This window comes from Salmo salar, chromosome 03, assembly GCF_965601325.2.
Source record: "Salmo salar chromosome 03, fSalSal1, whole genome shotgun sequence".
Taxonomy (NCBI): Eukaryota; Metazoa; Chordata; class Actinopteri; order Salmoniformes; family Salmonidae; genus Salmo; species Salmo salar.
In genome coordinates, this window is record NC_138293.1 from 70,705,425 (window position 1) to 70,720,281 (window position 14,857).

Sequence of the window (14,857 nt, forward strand, 5' to 3'; positions counted from 1 at the left end):
ATCATCTTATTTTATTATTTCATATATTTTACATGTGATAAGGCCACACAGAGGGCCAGAGATAATTACAGACATCTGTGATAATCTTAAGAACCCAAAAAGGCCACTAGATGTCATGTGATAAAATAAAATAAATACTTGAAAGTTACCCAAATTCTGGTAGTTACTGGTAAACTTAAGTTAAATTTACCAGTAATATGCCTTCCCTTTCCAACACTGTATGTGGTATTGTCATTGTGATATGTTGCCTTGTTGTTGTCGTTCCTGCAGACTGCCCTAATGAATTGCCCCTCGGGGATAAGTAACGTTTTTTAAATTAAATTGAAGTAAGAAACATTTCAGACTACATTACTGGCACTGTCTGATGATAATAATACACTGCAATAGTAATAAACCATCATTAAATTTCTATATACAGATACTCAACCCGATTCAATCCGAACCCGCGTTGTAGACAATGTGGCTTTGAAAGGCAAAGTTCCCACATTTGTGGAAATTACGTTCACGGTAAACGCTGTATATGTGAATATGTCAGCTCAATTTATGTTACCTTTCAAAAAACACATAGCCAGCTGTCCAGCGTACTGCGTTACAGATAGAATCACGGCCTACAAATATAATTCAGACAGTCATTTTACAACTCGTTATCTCAGAAAGTTACATATAGCTCACCTTTCCCTTACGGCTGTTAGGGTGATTATCTAGAGATGTAGTTGCCTCAGGGTTAATGTCTCTGGAATCTCATGTTTTAGTTTCCGTTACAGTAATATTTGGGGGGATTACTGAAACCAGGTGGTCCATCCCATTGACCTCTAAGGACCACCAAATCCTAACTGTTGAAAACCACATGAAAGAAAATCATCAGGCTGCAGGCTGCAGCCCTGCTGGTAGTGTTTGTATAGTGGAATCGTGTATCATTGCCAAGACCCAATGTACGCACATCAGAGGATCTATCCCTGCCAGTTACTCTGAGGCTAGCCCATTGTTCCACAGTTCCTCCAGATCTTAGACCAAACAATACACTTTTCAAACCACGCTTTTCAAACCACATGATTCAATGGTCCTTGTGGACAAGTCCCAACTCATTGCTTGTTATGATAACAGTGAGAGATACAAGATTGGCATTACATCGCAGCCCTTAGATCCTGGGAGCGGACACAGGAAGTGAGAGGAGCACAAAGCTGCCAGGTACATATCTTTACAGTGCATCTTCACACTCTTATCTCTCTCTCAGACTCCTGTCTTTGTTGTAGAGGCAGAGAGCCGGAGAGCTAATGTTTACACTCCCCATTCCTCACCCAGTAGAGTCCAGTCATAACACCGTTCCTCTCACATACGCTCCAACAACTTGCTGCTGTACACAATCCACCCGCTAGCCGTCTGACCTCAGAGCGTCTGTCAATCTGATACACACTGAGCTTTAAAACAAAAAAACATCTGCATTCCTCTCACTCTCAGGCTTTGTGGGATTTTCTGACAACAACTCAGGGGAACTACTGTTTCAGAGTTGTAACCACTGCTGTCAATCTGCATAGAGTTGAGTGAGGAACACAACCAAAAAACATTTATATTAGACAGATTTTTAATGCCCCTCAAACATCTTACAATAACAAACAACTGACCAAGGCCAACTGGGTAAAGGGATGTTCTAGGTGCCGTGGCTACAATAATGGGAAGTGTGGTAAAATGTCCATCTGTGCTTCCATCTTTACTGCAGAGCTACACAATTGACATGTCCAACTGCTGAGGTAATACCTTTATCAGTGATATCAGCCTGGTCTCATAGACTAGACATAACATAGTAGATGTAAATCTGGGACACTCAAATTAGTAGGATATGTTAAGTTCGGTTACATAAAACAGAAGGTTACTTAAGGCAAAAACAACAGCAGGATGGCTGGTCGGGGTGGAAGGGTCGGCATATAACACGAAGGTCTAGCAACCTGACGGATGCGTGTTTGAATTTCATCACGGACGAGCTGCTCATTTCAGCTAATTAGCAACTTTGCAACTATTTACTACTTTTTAGATACTTTGCAACCATTTGTTAGTTTACCCTTCCCCTAATCCTAATCGTAATCCTAACCCAAACCTTAACCCTTTAATTTAACCACCTAACTTAGCCACCTAGCTAACTTTACCATTAGCCACCTAGCCAATGTTAGTCACAAGAAATTGGAATTCGTAACACCTCATATGTTTTGCAAATTCGTAAAATATTGTATGAATTGTAATTTGTAACATATTATACAAAATGGATGATGGACATCCATGAATTAATACATACCATACCAAACGTAACATATCATGCTAAAAGGATTTACATTTACTATGTTACATCAACCCCCTGAGTCCAGGTTGGCAATATCCCATCATTATATAATATCTTAATTAGTGCCTCTACAACACATATGTAGTGGTAGCCCACTGCTTTCTCAGGAGGTAACAGCCAGCGAACACAGGTACAGCTCCTAGTTTTATTTTCATTTTATTCAACCTTTATTTGACTAGGCAGTATTTAACTAGTGCAGTATGCTGTGTGGTGTCAGTCAAAGAAGGTAATTAAGTCAAGCTAAATGAGGTGGGAGTTTGTCTGTCAGTGTGTGTGAGAGAGACACCTGACAGAGTGGTATGTGTGCTCTGGGGAATATCTCAGCCATATTACAGCATGAAAGGGTGTGTAGGCCTTCAAGAGTTTTGACCTTACCTTACCCTCACTGTTTTCAATTTAATGCTTATCATAACATGTATAGGCTGTTGGGAATGCAGGGAAAGGTATTTCCATTTCTATAACAAACAACAACAAAAAACGTACCACTGCTTGTTGTTGATGAAAGGTTATTGTTGGCCCTCTTCTTTAAAATGCAATGCAAGAGCTCCCTCTGTTGTCAAAAGCAATTGAAGCGCCACAGAGAAAGAAAATTAGCCTACTGACACATTTTGTAATTCCACAAGCATTGTATGTAATCATTTGTTCATGTCATTGTTTTTCGAACTGGCAACATTGTTTCTCACCTAGGTTCAATTTGATTTTATGTGACCCAAACACACTCATGGCAATGTTAATTTGCCTCAATTGAATACTTTCACGCATGGAAATATTGAGCAGACAAAGAAATACAACATGGACATTTTCAGAACCCCGACAAATAGCCTACAAATATCTAATTGGAAGTGGAAGTCATCGAGCTCTTCCAACTTCTGGCTGGTCTACCCAAAGGCCGGCAGATGGTGATATTGAATCGTTTCTTTCTTATTTTTCTTCTTCTTTTATTGGTCACATACATTTACATTTAAGTCATTTAGCAGACGCTCTTATCCAGAGCGACTTACAAATTGGTGCATTCACCTTATAATATCCAGTGGAACAACCACTTTACAATAGTGCATCTAAATCTTTTAAGGGGGGGGTTAGAAGGATTACTTTATCCTATCCCAGGTATTCCTTGAAGAGGTGGGGTTTCAGGTGTCTCCGGAAGGTGGTGATTGACTCCGCTGTCCTGGCGTCGTGAGGGAGCTTGTTCCACCATTGGGGTGCCAGAGCAGCGAACAGTTTTGACTGGGCTGAGCGGGAACTGTGCTTCCTCAGAGGTAGGGAGGCGAGCAGGCCAGAGGTGGATGAACGGAGTGCCCTTGTTTGGGTGTAGGGCCTGATCAGAGCCTGAAGGTACGGAGGTGCCGTTCCCCTCACAGCTCCGTAGGCAAGCACCATGGTCTTGTAGCGGATGCGAGCTTCGACTGGAAGCCAGTGGAGAGAGCGGAGGAGCGGGGTGACGTGAGAGAACTTGGGAAGGTTGAACACCAGACGGGCTGCGGCGTTCTGGATGAGTTGTAGGGGTTTAATGGCACAGGCAGGGAGCCCAGCCAACAGCGAGTTGCAATAATCCAGACGGGAGATGACAAGTGCCTGGATTAGGACCTGCGCCGCTTCCTGTGTGAGGCAGGGTCGTACTCTGCGAATGTTGTAGAGCATGAACCTACAGGATCGGGTCACCGCCTTGATGTTGGTGGAGAACGACAGGGTGTTGTCCAGGGTCACGCCAAGGCTCTTAGCACTCTGGGAGGAGGACACAAGGGAGTTGTCAACCGTGATGGCGAGATCATGGAACGGGCAGTCCTTCCCCGGGAGGAAGAGCAGCTCCGTCTTGCCGAGGTTCAGCTTGAGGTGGTGATCCGTCATCCACACTGATATGTCTGCCAGACATGCAGAGATGCGATTCGCCACCTGGTTGTCAGAAGGGGGAAAGGAGAAGATTAATTGTGTGTCATCTGCATAGCAATGATATGAGAGACCATGTGAGGATATGACAGAGCCAAGTGACTTGGTGTATAGCGAGAATAGGAGTGGGCCAAGAACAGAGCCCTGGGGGACACCAGTGGTGAGAGCACGTGGTGCGGAGACAGATTCTCGCCACGCCACCTGGTAGGAGCGACCTGTCAGGTAGGACGCAATCCAAGCGTGGGCGGCGCCGGAGATGCCCAGCTCGGAGAGGGTGGAGAGGAGGATCTGATGGTTCACGGTATCAAAGGCAGCAGATAGGTCTAGAAGGATGAGAGCAGAGGAGAGAGAGTTAGCTTTAGCAGTGCGGAGAGCCTCCGTGACACAGAGAAGAGCAGTCTCAGTTGAATGCCCAGTCTTGAAACCTGACTGATTAGGATCAAGAAGGTCATTCTGAGAGAGATAGCAAGAGAGCTGGCCAAGGACGGCGCGTTCAAGAGTTTTGGAGAGAAAAGAAAGAAGGGATACTGGTCTGTAGTTGTTGACATCGGAGGGATCGAGTGTAGGTTTTTTCAGAAGGGGTGCAACTCTCGCTCTCTTGAAGACGGAAGGGACGTAGCCAGCGGTCAAGGATGAGTTGATGAGCGAGGTGAGGTAGGGGAGAAGGTCTCCGGAAATGGTCTGGAGAAGAGCGGAGGGGATAGGGTCAAGTGGGCAGGTTGTTGGGCGGCCGGCTGTCACAAGACGCGAGATTTCATCTGGAGAGAGAGGGGAGAAAGAGGTCAAAGCACAGGGTAGGGCAGTGTGAGCAGGACCAGCAGTGTCGTTTGACTTAGCAAACGAGGATCGGATGTCGTCAACCTTCTTTTCAAAATGGTTGACGAAGTCATCCGCAGAGAGGGAGGAGGGGGGGGGGGGGGAGGAGGATTCAGGAGGGAGGAGAAGGTAGCAAAGAGCATACACATATTTAGCTGATGTTATTGGTCACATACACATATTTAGCTGATGTTATTGGTCACATACACATATTTAGCTGTTGCTATTGGTCACATACACATATTTAGCTGATGTTATTGGTCACATACACATATTTAGCTGATGCTATTGGTCACATACACATATTTAGCTGATGTTATTGGTCACATACACATATTTAGCTGATGTTATTGGTCACATACACATATTTAGCTGATGCTATTGGTCACATACACATATTTAGCTGATGTTATTGGTCGCGTACACATATTTAGCTGATGTTATTGGTCACATACACATATTTAGCTGATGTTATTGGTCGCGTACACATATTTAGCTGATGTTATTGGTCACATACACATATTTAGCTGATGTTATTGGTCATGTACACATATTTAGCTGATGTTATTGGTCGCATACACATATTTAGCTGATGTTATTGCGGGTGTACCGAAGTGCTTATGTTCCTAGCTTCAACAGTAAAGTAATATCTGACAATACAAAATACAACACACAAAATCTAAAGTAAAATAATCAAATTAAGAAATACGTAAATATTAGGACGAGCAATGTCAGAGTCCGGAATATAAATCTACATGTAGATATGATGGGATGTATAGACATTATGGATAGTATATGTAAACCAATAGTTAAATAAGATAGGCCTTGACTAGAATACAGTTGAAGTCGGAAGTTTACATACACCTTATCCAAATACATTTAAACTCAGTTTTTCACAATTCCTGACATTTAGTCCTAGTAGAAATTCCCTGTCTTAGGTCAGTTAGGATCACCACTTTATTTTAAGAATGTGAAATGTCAGAATAATAGTAGAGAGAATTATTTATTTCAGCTTTTATTTCTTTCATCACATTCCCAGTGGGTCAGAAGTTTACATACACTCAATTAGTATTTGGTAGCATTGCCTTTAAATTGTTTAACTTGGGTCAAATGTTTTGGGTAGCCTTCCACAAGCTTCCCACAATAAGTTGGGTAAATTTTGGCCCATTCCTCCTGACAGAGCTGGTGTGACTGAATCAGGTTTGAACGCCTCCTTGCTCACACACGCTTTTTCAGTTCTACCCACACATTTTCTATAGGATTGAGGTCAGGGCTTTGTGATGGCCACTCCAATACCTTGACTTTGTTGTCCTTAAGCCATTTTCCCACAACTTTGGAAGTATGCTTGGGGTCATTGTCCATTTGGAAAACCCATTTGCGACCAAGCTTTAACTTCCTGATTGATGTCTTGAGATGTTGCTTCAATATATCCACATCATTTTCCATCCTCATGATGCCATCTATTTTGTGAAGTACACCAGTCCCTCCTGCAGTAAAGCACCCCCACAACATGATGCTGCCACCCCCATGCTTCACGGTTGGGATGGTATTCTTCAGCTTGCAAGCCTCCCCCTTTTTCCTCCAAACATAACAATGGTCATTATGGCCAAACAGTTCTATTTTTGTTTCATCAGACCAGAGGACATTTCTCCAAAAAGTACGATCCTTGTCCCCATGTGCAGTTGCAAACCATAGTCTGGCTTTTTTTATGGCGGTTTTGTAGCAGTGGCTTCTTCCTTGCTGAGCGGCCTTTCAGATTATGTCGATATAGGACTCGTTTTACTGTGGATATAGATACTTTTGTACCTGTTTCCTCCAGCATCTTCACAAGGTCCGTTGCTGTTGTTCTGGGATTTATTTGCACTTTTCGCACCAAAGTACATTCATCTCTAGAAGACAGAACGCGTCTCCTTCCTGAGCGGTATGATGGCTGCGTGGTCCCATGGTGTTTATACTTGCCTACTTGCGTACTTGCATTCTGAGGTCTTGGCTAATTTCTTTTGATTTTCCCATGATGTCAAGCAAAGAGGCACTGAGTTTGAAGGTAGACCTTGAAATACATCCACATGTACACTTCCAATTGATGCAAATGATGTCAATTAGCCTATCAGAAGCTTCTTAAAGCCATGACATCATTTTCTGGAATTTTCCAAACTGTTTAAAGGCACAGTTAACTTAGTGTATGTAAACTTCTTACCCACTGGAACTGTGATACAGTGAGTGATAAGTGAAATAATTTGTCTGTAAACAATTGTTGGTAAAATTACTTGTGTCATGCACAAAGTAGATGTCCTAACCGACTTGCCAAAACTATAGTTTGTTAACAAAGAATTTGTGGAGTGGTTGAAAAACTAGTTTTAATGACTCTAACCTAAGTGTATGTAAACTTCCGACTTCAACTGTACATATGAAGTTGGTAAAACAGTATGTAAACATTATTAAAGTGACCAGTGTTCCATGACTATGTACATAGGGCAGCAGTCTCTATTAGTACCGGGTGGTAGCCGGCTAGTGACAGTGACAGTTCAGGGCAGGGTACTGGGTGTATGCCGGCTAGTGGTGACCTATTAAACAGTCTGATGGCCTTAAGATAGAAGCTGTTTTTCAGTATCTCAGTCCCAGCTTTGATGCACCTACAGTATACTGACCCTGCCTTCTAGACAGTTGTCACGATTCCTACCGACGGTGGCGCCCCCTCCTGCTCGGGTGGCGCTCGGCGGTCGTCGTCACCGGCCTATTAGCTACCACCGATTCCCTTTTTGTTTTTCCCTTTTTTTATGTTTTCTCACCTGCCCTGAGTTAGGCAATTAAGAGGGCTATTTAGTTCAGCTGGCCCGCACCCTATTGTGCGGGATTGTTTTTCTGTGTGTCGACTGCGTTTGTTCGACTGTGCTTGTCTATTGTATTTTTCCCTGTTGTTGGGAGACCTTTTATTTTGTACAGGTGGTTCCATTAAAATTACCACACAGTGTTCGCTGCTTCCTGCGCTTCTTTCCGCCACACTACAGACAAGACGTTACAGAATCCCGCACCACCAGAAGGAGCATGGAATCAGCGGGAGCAGCGGGCACTCGACTACCCTCAATGGAGGAACGTGTCCAGCACAATACATCGGTCCTGCATCGCATCGGATCCGCCATGGACCAGATGATGGAGAGGATGGACCGATGGGACCGATTTAGCTGATGTTATTGGTCACATACACATATTTAGCTGATGTTATTGGTCACATACACATATTTAGCTGTTGCTATTGGTCACATACACATATTTAGCTGATGTTATTGGTCACATACACATATTTAGCTGATGCTATTGGTCACATACACATATTTAGCTGATGTTATTGGTCACATACACATATTTAGCTGATGTTATTGGTCACATACACATATTTAGCTGATGCTATTGGTCACATACACATATTTAGCTGATGTTATTGGTCGCGTACACATATTTAGCTGATGTTATTGGTCACATACACATATTTAGCTGATGTTATTGGTCGCGTACACATATTTAGCTGATGTTATTGGTCACATACACATATTTAGCTGATGTTATTGGTCATGTACACATATTTAGCTGATGTTATTGGTCGCATACACATATTTAGCTGATGTTATTGCGGGTGTACCGAAGTGCTTATGTTCCTAGCTTCAACAGTAAAGTAATATCTGACAATACAAAATACAACACACAAAATCTAAAGTAAAATAATCAAATTAAGAAATACGTAAATATTAGGACGAGCAATGTCAGAGTCCGGAATATAAATCTACATGTAGATATGATGGGATGTATAGACATTATGGATAGTATATGTAAACCAATAGTTAAATAAGATAGGCCTTGACTAGAATACAGTTGAAGTCGGAAGTTTACATACACCTTATCCAAATACATTTAAACTCAGTTTTTCACAATTCCTGACATTTAGTCCTAGTAGAAATTCCCTGTCTTAGGTCAGTTAGGATCACCACTTTATTTTAAGAATGTGAAATGTCAGAATAATAGTAGAGAGAATTATTTATTTCAGCTTTTATTTCTTTCATCACATTCCCAGTGGGTCAGAAGTTTACATACACTCAATTAGTATTTGGTAGCATTGCCTTTAAATTGTTTAACTTGGGTCAAATGTTTTGGGTAGCCTTCCACAAGCTTCCCACAATAAGTTGGGTAAATTTTGGCCCATTCCTCCTGACAGAGCTGGTGTGACTGAATCAGGTTTGAACGCCTCCTTGCTCACACACGCTTTTTCAGTTCTACCCACACATTTTCTATAGGATTGAGGTCAGGGCTTTGTGATGGCCACTCCAATACCTTGACTTTGTTGTCCTTAAGCCATTTTCCCACAACTTTGGAAGTATGCTTGGGGTCATTGTCCATTTGGAAGACCCATTTGCGACCAAGCTTTAACTTCCTGATTGATGTCTTGAGATGTTGCTTCAATATATCCACATCATTTTCCATCCTCATGATGCCATCTATTTTGTGAAGTACACCAGTCCCTCCTGCAGTAAAGCACCCCCACAACATGATGCTGCCACACCCATGCTTCACGGTTGGGATGGTATTCTTCAGCTTGCAAGCCTCCCCCTTTTTCCTCCAAACATAACAATGGTCATTATGGCCAAACAGTTCTATTTTTGTTTCATCAGACCAGAGGACATTTCTCCAAAAAGTACGATCCTTGTCCCCATGTGCAGTTGCAAACCATAGTCTGGCTTTTTTTATGGCGGTTTTGTAGCAGTGGCTTCTTCCTTGCTGAGCGGCCTTTCAGATTATGTCGATATAGGACTCGTTTTACTGTGGATATAGATACTTTTGTACCTGTTTCCTCCAGCATCTTCACAAGGTCCGTTGCTGTTGTTCTGGGATTTATTTGCACTTTTCGCACCAAAGTACATTCATCTCTAGAAGACAGAACGCGTCTCCTTCCTGAGCGGTATGATGGCTGCGTGGTCCCATGGTGTTTATACTTGCCTACTTGCGTACTTGCATTCTGAGGTCTTGGCTAATTTCTTTTGATTTTCCCATGATGTCAAGCAAAGAGGCACTGAGTTTGAAGGTAGACCTTGAAATACATCCACATGTACACTTCCAATTGATGCAAATGATGTCAATTAGCCTATCAGAAGCTTCTTAAAGCCATGACATCATTTTCTGGAATTTTCCAAACTGTTTAAAGGCACAGTTAACTTAGTGTATGTAAACTTCTTACCCACTGGAACTGTGATACAGTGAGTGATAAGTGAAATAATTTGTCTGTAAACAATTGTTGGTAAAATTACTTGTGTCATGCACAAAGTAGATGTCCTAACCGACTTGCCAAAACTATAGTTTGTTAACAAAGAATTTGTGGAGTGGTTGAAAAACTAGTTTTAATGACTCTAACCTAAGTGTATGTAAACTTCCGACTTCAACTGTACATATGAAGTTGGTAAAACAGTATGTAAACATTATTAAAGTGACCAGTGTTCCATGACTATGTACATAGGGCAGCAGTCTCTATTAGTACCGGGTGGTAGCCGGCTAGTGACAGTGACAGTTCAGGGCAGGGTACTGGGTGTATGCCGGCTAGTGGTGACCTATTAAACAGTCTGATGGCCTTAAGATAGAAGCTGTTTTTCAGTATCTCAGTCCCAGCTTTGATGCACCTACAGTATACTGACCCTGCCTTCTAGACAGTTGTCACGATTCCTACCGACGGTGGCGCCCCCTCCTGCTCGGGTGGCGCTCGGCGGTCGTCGTCACCGGCCTATTAGCTACCACCGATTCCCTTTTTGTTTTTCCCTTTTTTTATGTTTTCTCACCTGCCCTGAGTTAGGCAATTAAGAGGGCTATTTAGTTCAGCTGGCCCGCACCCTATTGTGCGGGATTGTTTTTCTGTGTGTCGACTGCGTTTGTTCGACTGTGCTTGTCTATTGTATTTTTCCCTGTTGTTGGGAGACCTTTTATTTTGTACAGGTGGTTCCATTAAAATTACCACACAGTGTTCGCTGCTTCCTGCGCTTCTTTCCGCCACACTACAGACAAGACGTTACAGAATCCCGCACCACCAGAAGGAGCATGGAATCAGCGGGAGCAGCGGGCACTCGACTACCCTCAATGGAGGAACGTGTCCAGCACAATACATCGGTCCTGCATCGCATCGGATCCGCCATGGACCAGATGATGGAGAGGATGGACCGATGGGAGAGGAGTGGTATCCTCTCTCCACCTACACCCCCCCCGATACAACCATCTCCTCCTCCTACGACGTCTGGCTCTGGCGCGCTTCGCCTGGCACTCCCGAGGGAGTACGATGGGACGGCGGCTGGGTGCAAGGGGTTTCTTCTCCAGCTAGAGTTGTACCTGGCCACCGTCAGACCTGCTCCTACAGGAGAGGAGAGCGTAAGTGCCCTCGTTTCCTGCCTGACGGGCCGAGCTCTGGAGTGGGCTAATGCGGCGGAACGCTCCAGACTTGGCGAGGGACCACTACCCAGAGTTCACCCGCCGCTTTCGGGCTGTTTTCGACCACCCCCCCCGAAGGTAGAGCGGCGGGTGAACGGCTGTTCCACCTCAGGCAGGAGACGAGGAGCGCTCAAGACTTCGCGCTGGAGTTTAGGACCTTGGCTGCTGGAGCGGGGTGGAATGACAGGGCCCTCATAGACCACTACCGGTGTAGTCTCCGGGCGGACGTCCGCAGGGAGCTGGCCTGTAGGGACACCAATCTATCCCTGGACGAACTCATTGACATGTCCATACGGTTGGACAATTTGCTGGCTGCCCGCGGGCGTTCGGAGAGGGTCCTGCCCGTTCCACCCCCGTGCACCCCCGCCCCTACCCCTATGGAGGTAGGGGGGGCCGTGCCAAGGGGCACCGGAGGAGGTGGCTCCTCCTGCACCAGCTGTGGTCGGAGAGGACACACGGCCGACCGGTGCTGGAGGAGCCAGTCTGGGAGTCGAGAAGGCAGGCAGAACACTTCTCGGTCACCTCAGGTGAGTCAGCACCAGATTCGCCCAGAACCCCCTGTTGGTCATGTGTTTCATTTTCTAAATTTTTTCCCTCTTCCCAGCATAGGGCGCTAGTCGATTCAGGCGCAGCTGGGAACTTTATGGACCGTGGACTTGCCATTAAGCTGGGCATTCCACGGGTGCCGATAGATTCCCCCTTCCCCGTGCACTCCTTAGATAGCCGACCATTAGGGTCAGGGCTAGTCAGGGAGTCTACGGTGCCGCTGGACATGGTAACGCTGGGGAATCATAAGGAAAGCATTAACTTTTTCCTTATTGATTCACCTGCGTTTCCAGTGGTGCTGGGGGTCCCCTGGCTGGCTGGTCACAATCCCCTCATTTCATGGAAACAGGGGGTTCTCCAGGGGTGGTCGGAGGAGTGTTCAGGGAGGTGTCTAGGAGTTTCCATAGGTGCCACGTCGGTGGAGAGTCCAGACCAGGTGTCCACCGTGCGCATTCCCCCTGAATACGCCAATTTGGCGATCGCTTTTTGTAAAAAGAGAGCGACTAAATTACCACCTCATCGACAAGGGGATTGTGCGATAGATCTCCAGGTTAACGCTGCGCTTCCCAGGAGTCACGTGTACCCCTTGTCACAAGAGGAGACGGCGGCTATGGAGACATACGTCACGGAATCCTTGGGACAGGGGTACATTCGGCCCTCCATCTCACCCGCTTCCTCGAGTTTCTTTTTTGTGAAGAAAAAGGAGGGAGGTCTGCGTCCGTGCATTGATTATAGAGGTCTAAACGCGATCACGGTGGGGTTTAGTTACCCACTACCTCTTATCGCTACGGCGGTGGAATCATTTCACGGAGCACAGTTCTTCACAAAATTGGATCTCAGGAGCGCGTATAACCTGGTGCGTATCAAGAAGGGAGATGAGTGGAAAACCGCCTTTAGTACCACATCAGGCCATTATGAGTACCTCGTCATGCCGTATGGGTTGAAAAATGCTCCAGCCGTCTTTCAATCCTTTGTTGACGAGATTCTCAGGGACCTGCACGGGCAGGGCGTGATTGTCTATATCGATGACATTCTGATATATTCCGCCACCCGCTCCGCGCATGTGTCCCTGGTGCGCAAGGTGCTTGGTAGACTGCTGGAGCATGACCTATACGTTAAGGCTGAGAAGTGTGAGTTTTTCAAACGAGCCGTCTCCTTTCTGGGTTATCGCATTTCCACCACGGGGGTGGTGATGGAGTGTGACCGCGTTAAGGCCGTGCGTAATTGGCCGACTCCAACCACGGTGAAGGAAGTGCAGCGGTTCTTGGGCTTTGCCAACTACTACCGGAGGTTTATCCGGGGGTTTGGCCAGGTAGCGGCTCCCATTACCTCACTGCTGAAGGGGGGGCCGGCGCGTTTGAGATGGTCGACGGAGGCGGACGGAGCCTTCAAGAAGTTGAAGACCCTGTTCACCGACGCGCCCGTGTTGGCGCACCCGGACCCGTCTTTAGCGTTCGTAGTAGAGGTGGACGCATCCGAGGCTGGGGTGGGTGCCGTGCTATCACAGCGCTCGGGTGCGCCACCGAAACTCCGCCCCTGCGCTTTCTTCTCAGGGAAGCTCAGTTCGGCGGAGCGTAACTACGATGTGGGGGACAGGGAGTTGCTAGCGGTAGTCAAAGCCTTGAGGGTGTGGCGACACTGGCTTGAGGGGGCTAAGCACCCCTTTCTCATCTGGACCGACCACCGAAACCTGGAGTACATCCGGGCAGCGAGGAGACTGAATCCACGTCAGGGAAGGTGGGCCATGTTCTTCGCCCGGTTTAGGTTTACCATCTCATATAGACCGGGTTCCCTTAATACTAAAGCCGACGCGCTGTCCCGTCTGTATGACACGGATGACCGCCCCATCGATCCAACTCCCATCATTCCAGCGTCTAGGCTGGTGGCACCAGTGGTGTGGGAGGTGGACGCGGACATCGAGCGGGCACTGGTGTTGGATCCTGCGCCTGCGCAGGTGCCCGTGGGGCGCATGTATGTGCCGCTCGATGTTCGCGATCGGTTGATTCGGTGGGCGCACACGCTACCTGCGGCGGGTCATCCTGGTGTAGAGAGGACAGGGCGGAGTCTAAGGGGGAAGTATTGGTGGCCCACCTTGGCTAAGGACGTGAGGTCATATGTCTCTTCCTGTTCGGTGTGTGCCCAGAGTAAGGCTCCTAGGCATTTACCGAGAGGGAAGTTACAGCCCCTCCCCGTTCCGCAACGGCCATGGTCGCACCTGTCTATCGACTTCCTGACAGATCTTCCCCCCTCTCAGGGGAACACTGCGATTCTGGTGGTTGTGGATCGGTTTTCTAAGTCCTGCCGTCTCCTCCCCTTGCCCGGTCTCCCTACGGCCCTGCAGACTGCGGAGGCCCTATTTACCCACGTCTTCCGGCACTACGGGGTGCCGGAGGATATTGTCTCTGATCGGGGTTCCCAGTTCACATCCAGGGTCTGGAAGGCGTTTATGGAGCGGCTGGGGGTCTCGGTCAGTTTAACCTCCGGTTATCACCCCGAGAGCAATGGGCAGGCGGAGAGGGTGAACCAGGAGGTGGGCAGGTTCCTGAGGTCGTATTGCCGGGACCGGCCAGGGGAGTGGGCGAGGTATATTCCTTGGGCAGAGTTAGCCCAGAACTCACTTCGCCACTCCTCTACTAACATGTCACCCTTCCAGTGTGTGCTAGGGTACCAGCCGGTCCTGGCCCCATGGCACCAGAGCCAGACCGAGGCTCCTGCGGTGGAGGACTGGGTTCAGCACTCCAAGGAGACCTGGAAAGCAGTACAGGACTCACTGAAGGAGGCCAGTGCTAGGCAGAAAAGGAGTGCTGACCGCCACCGCAG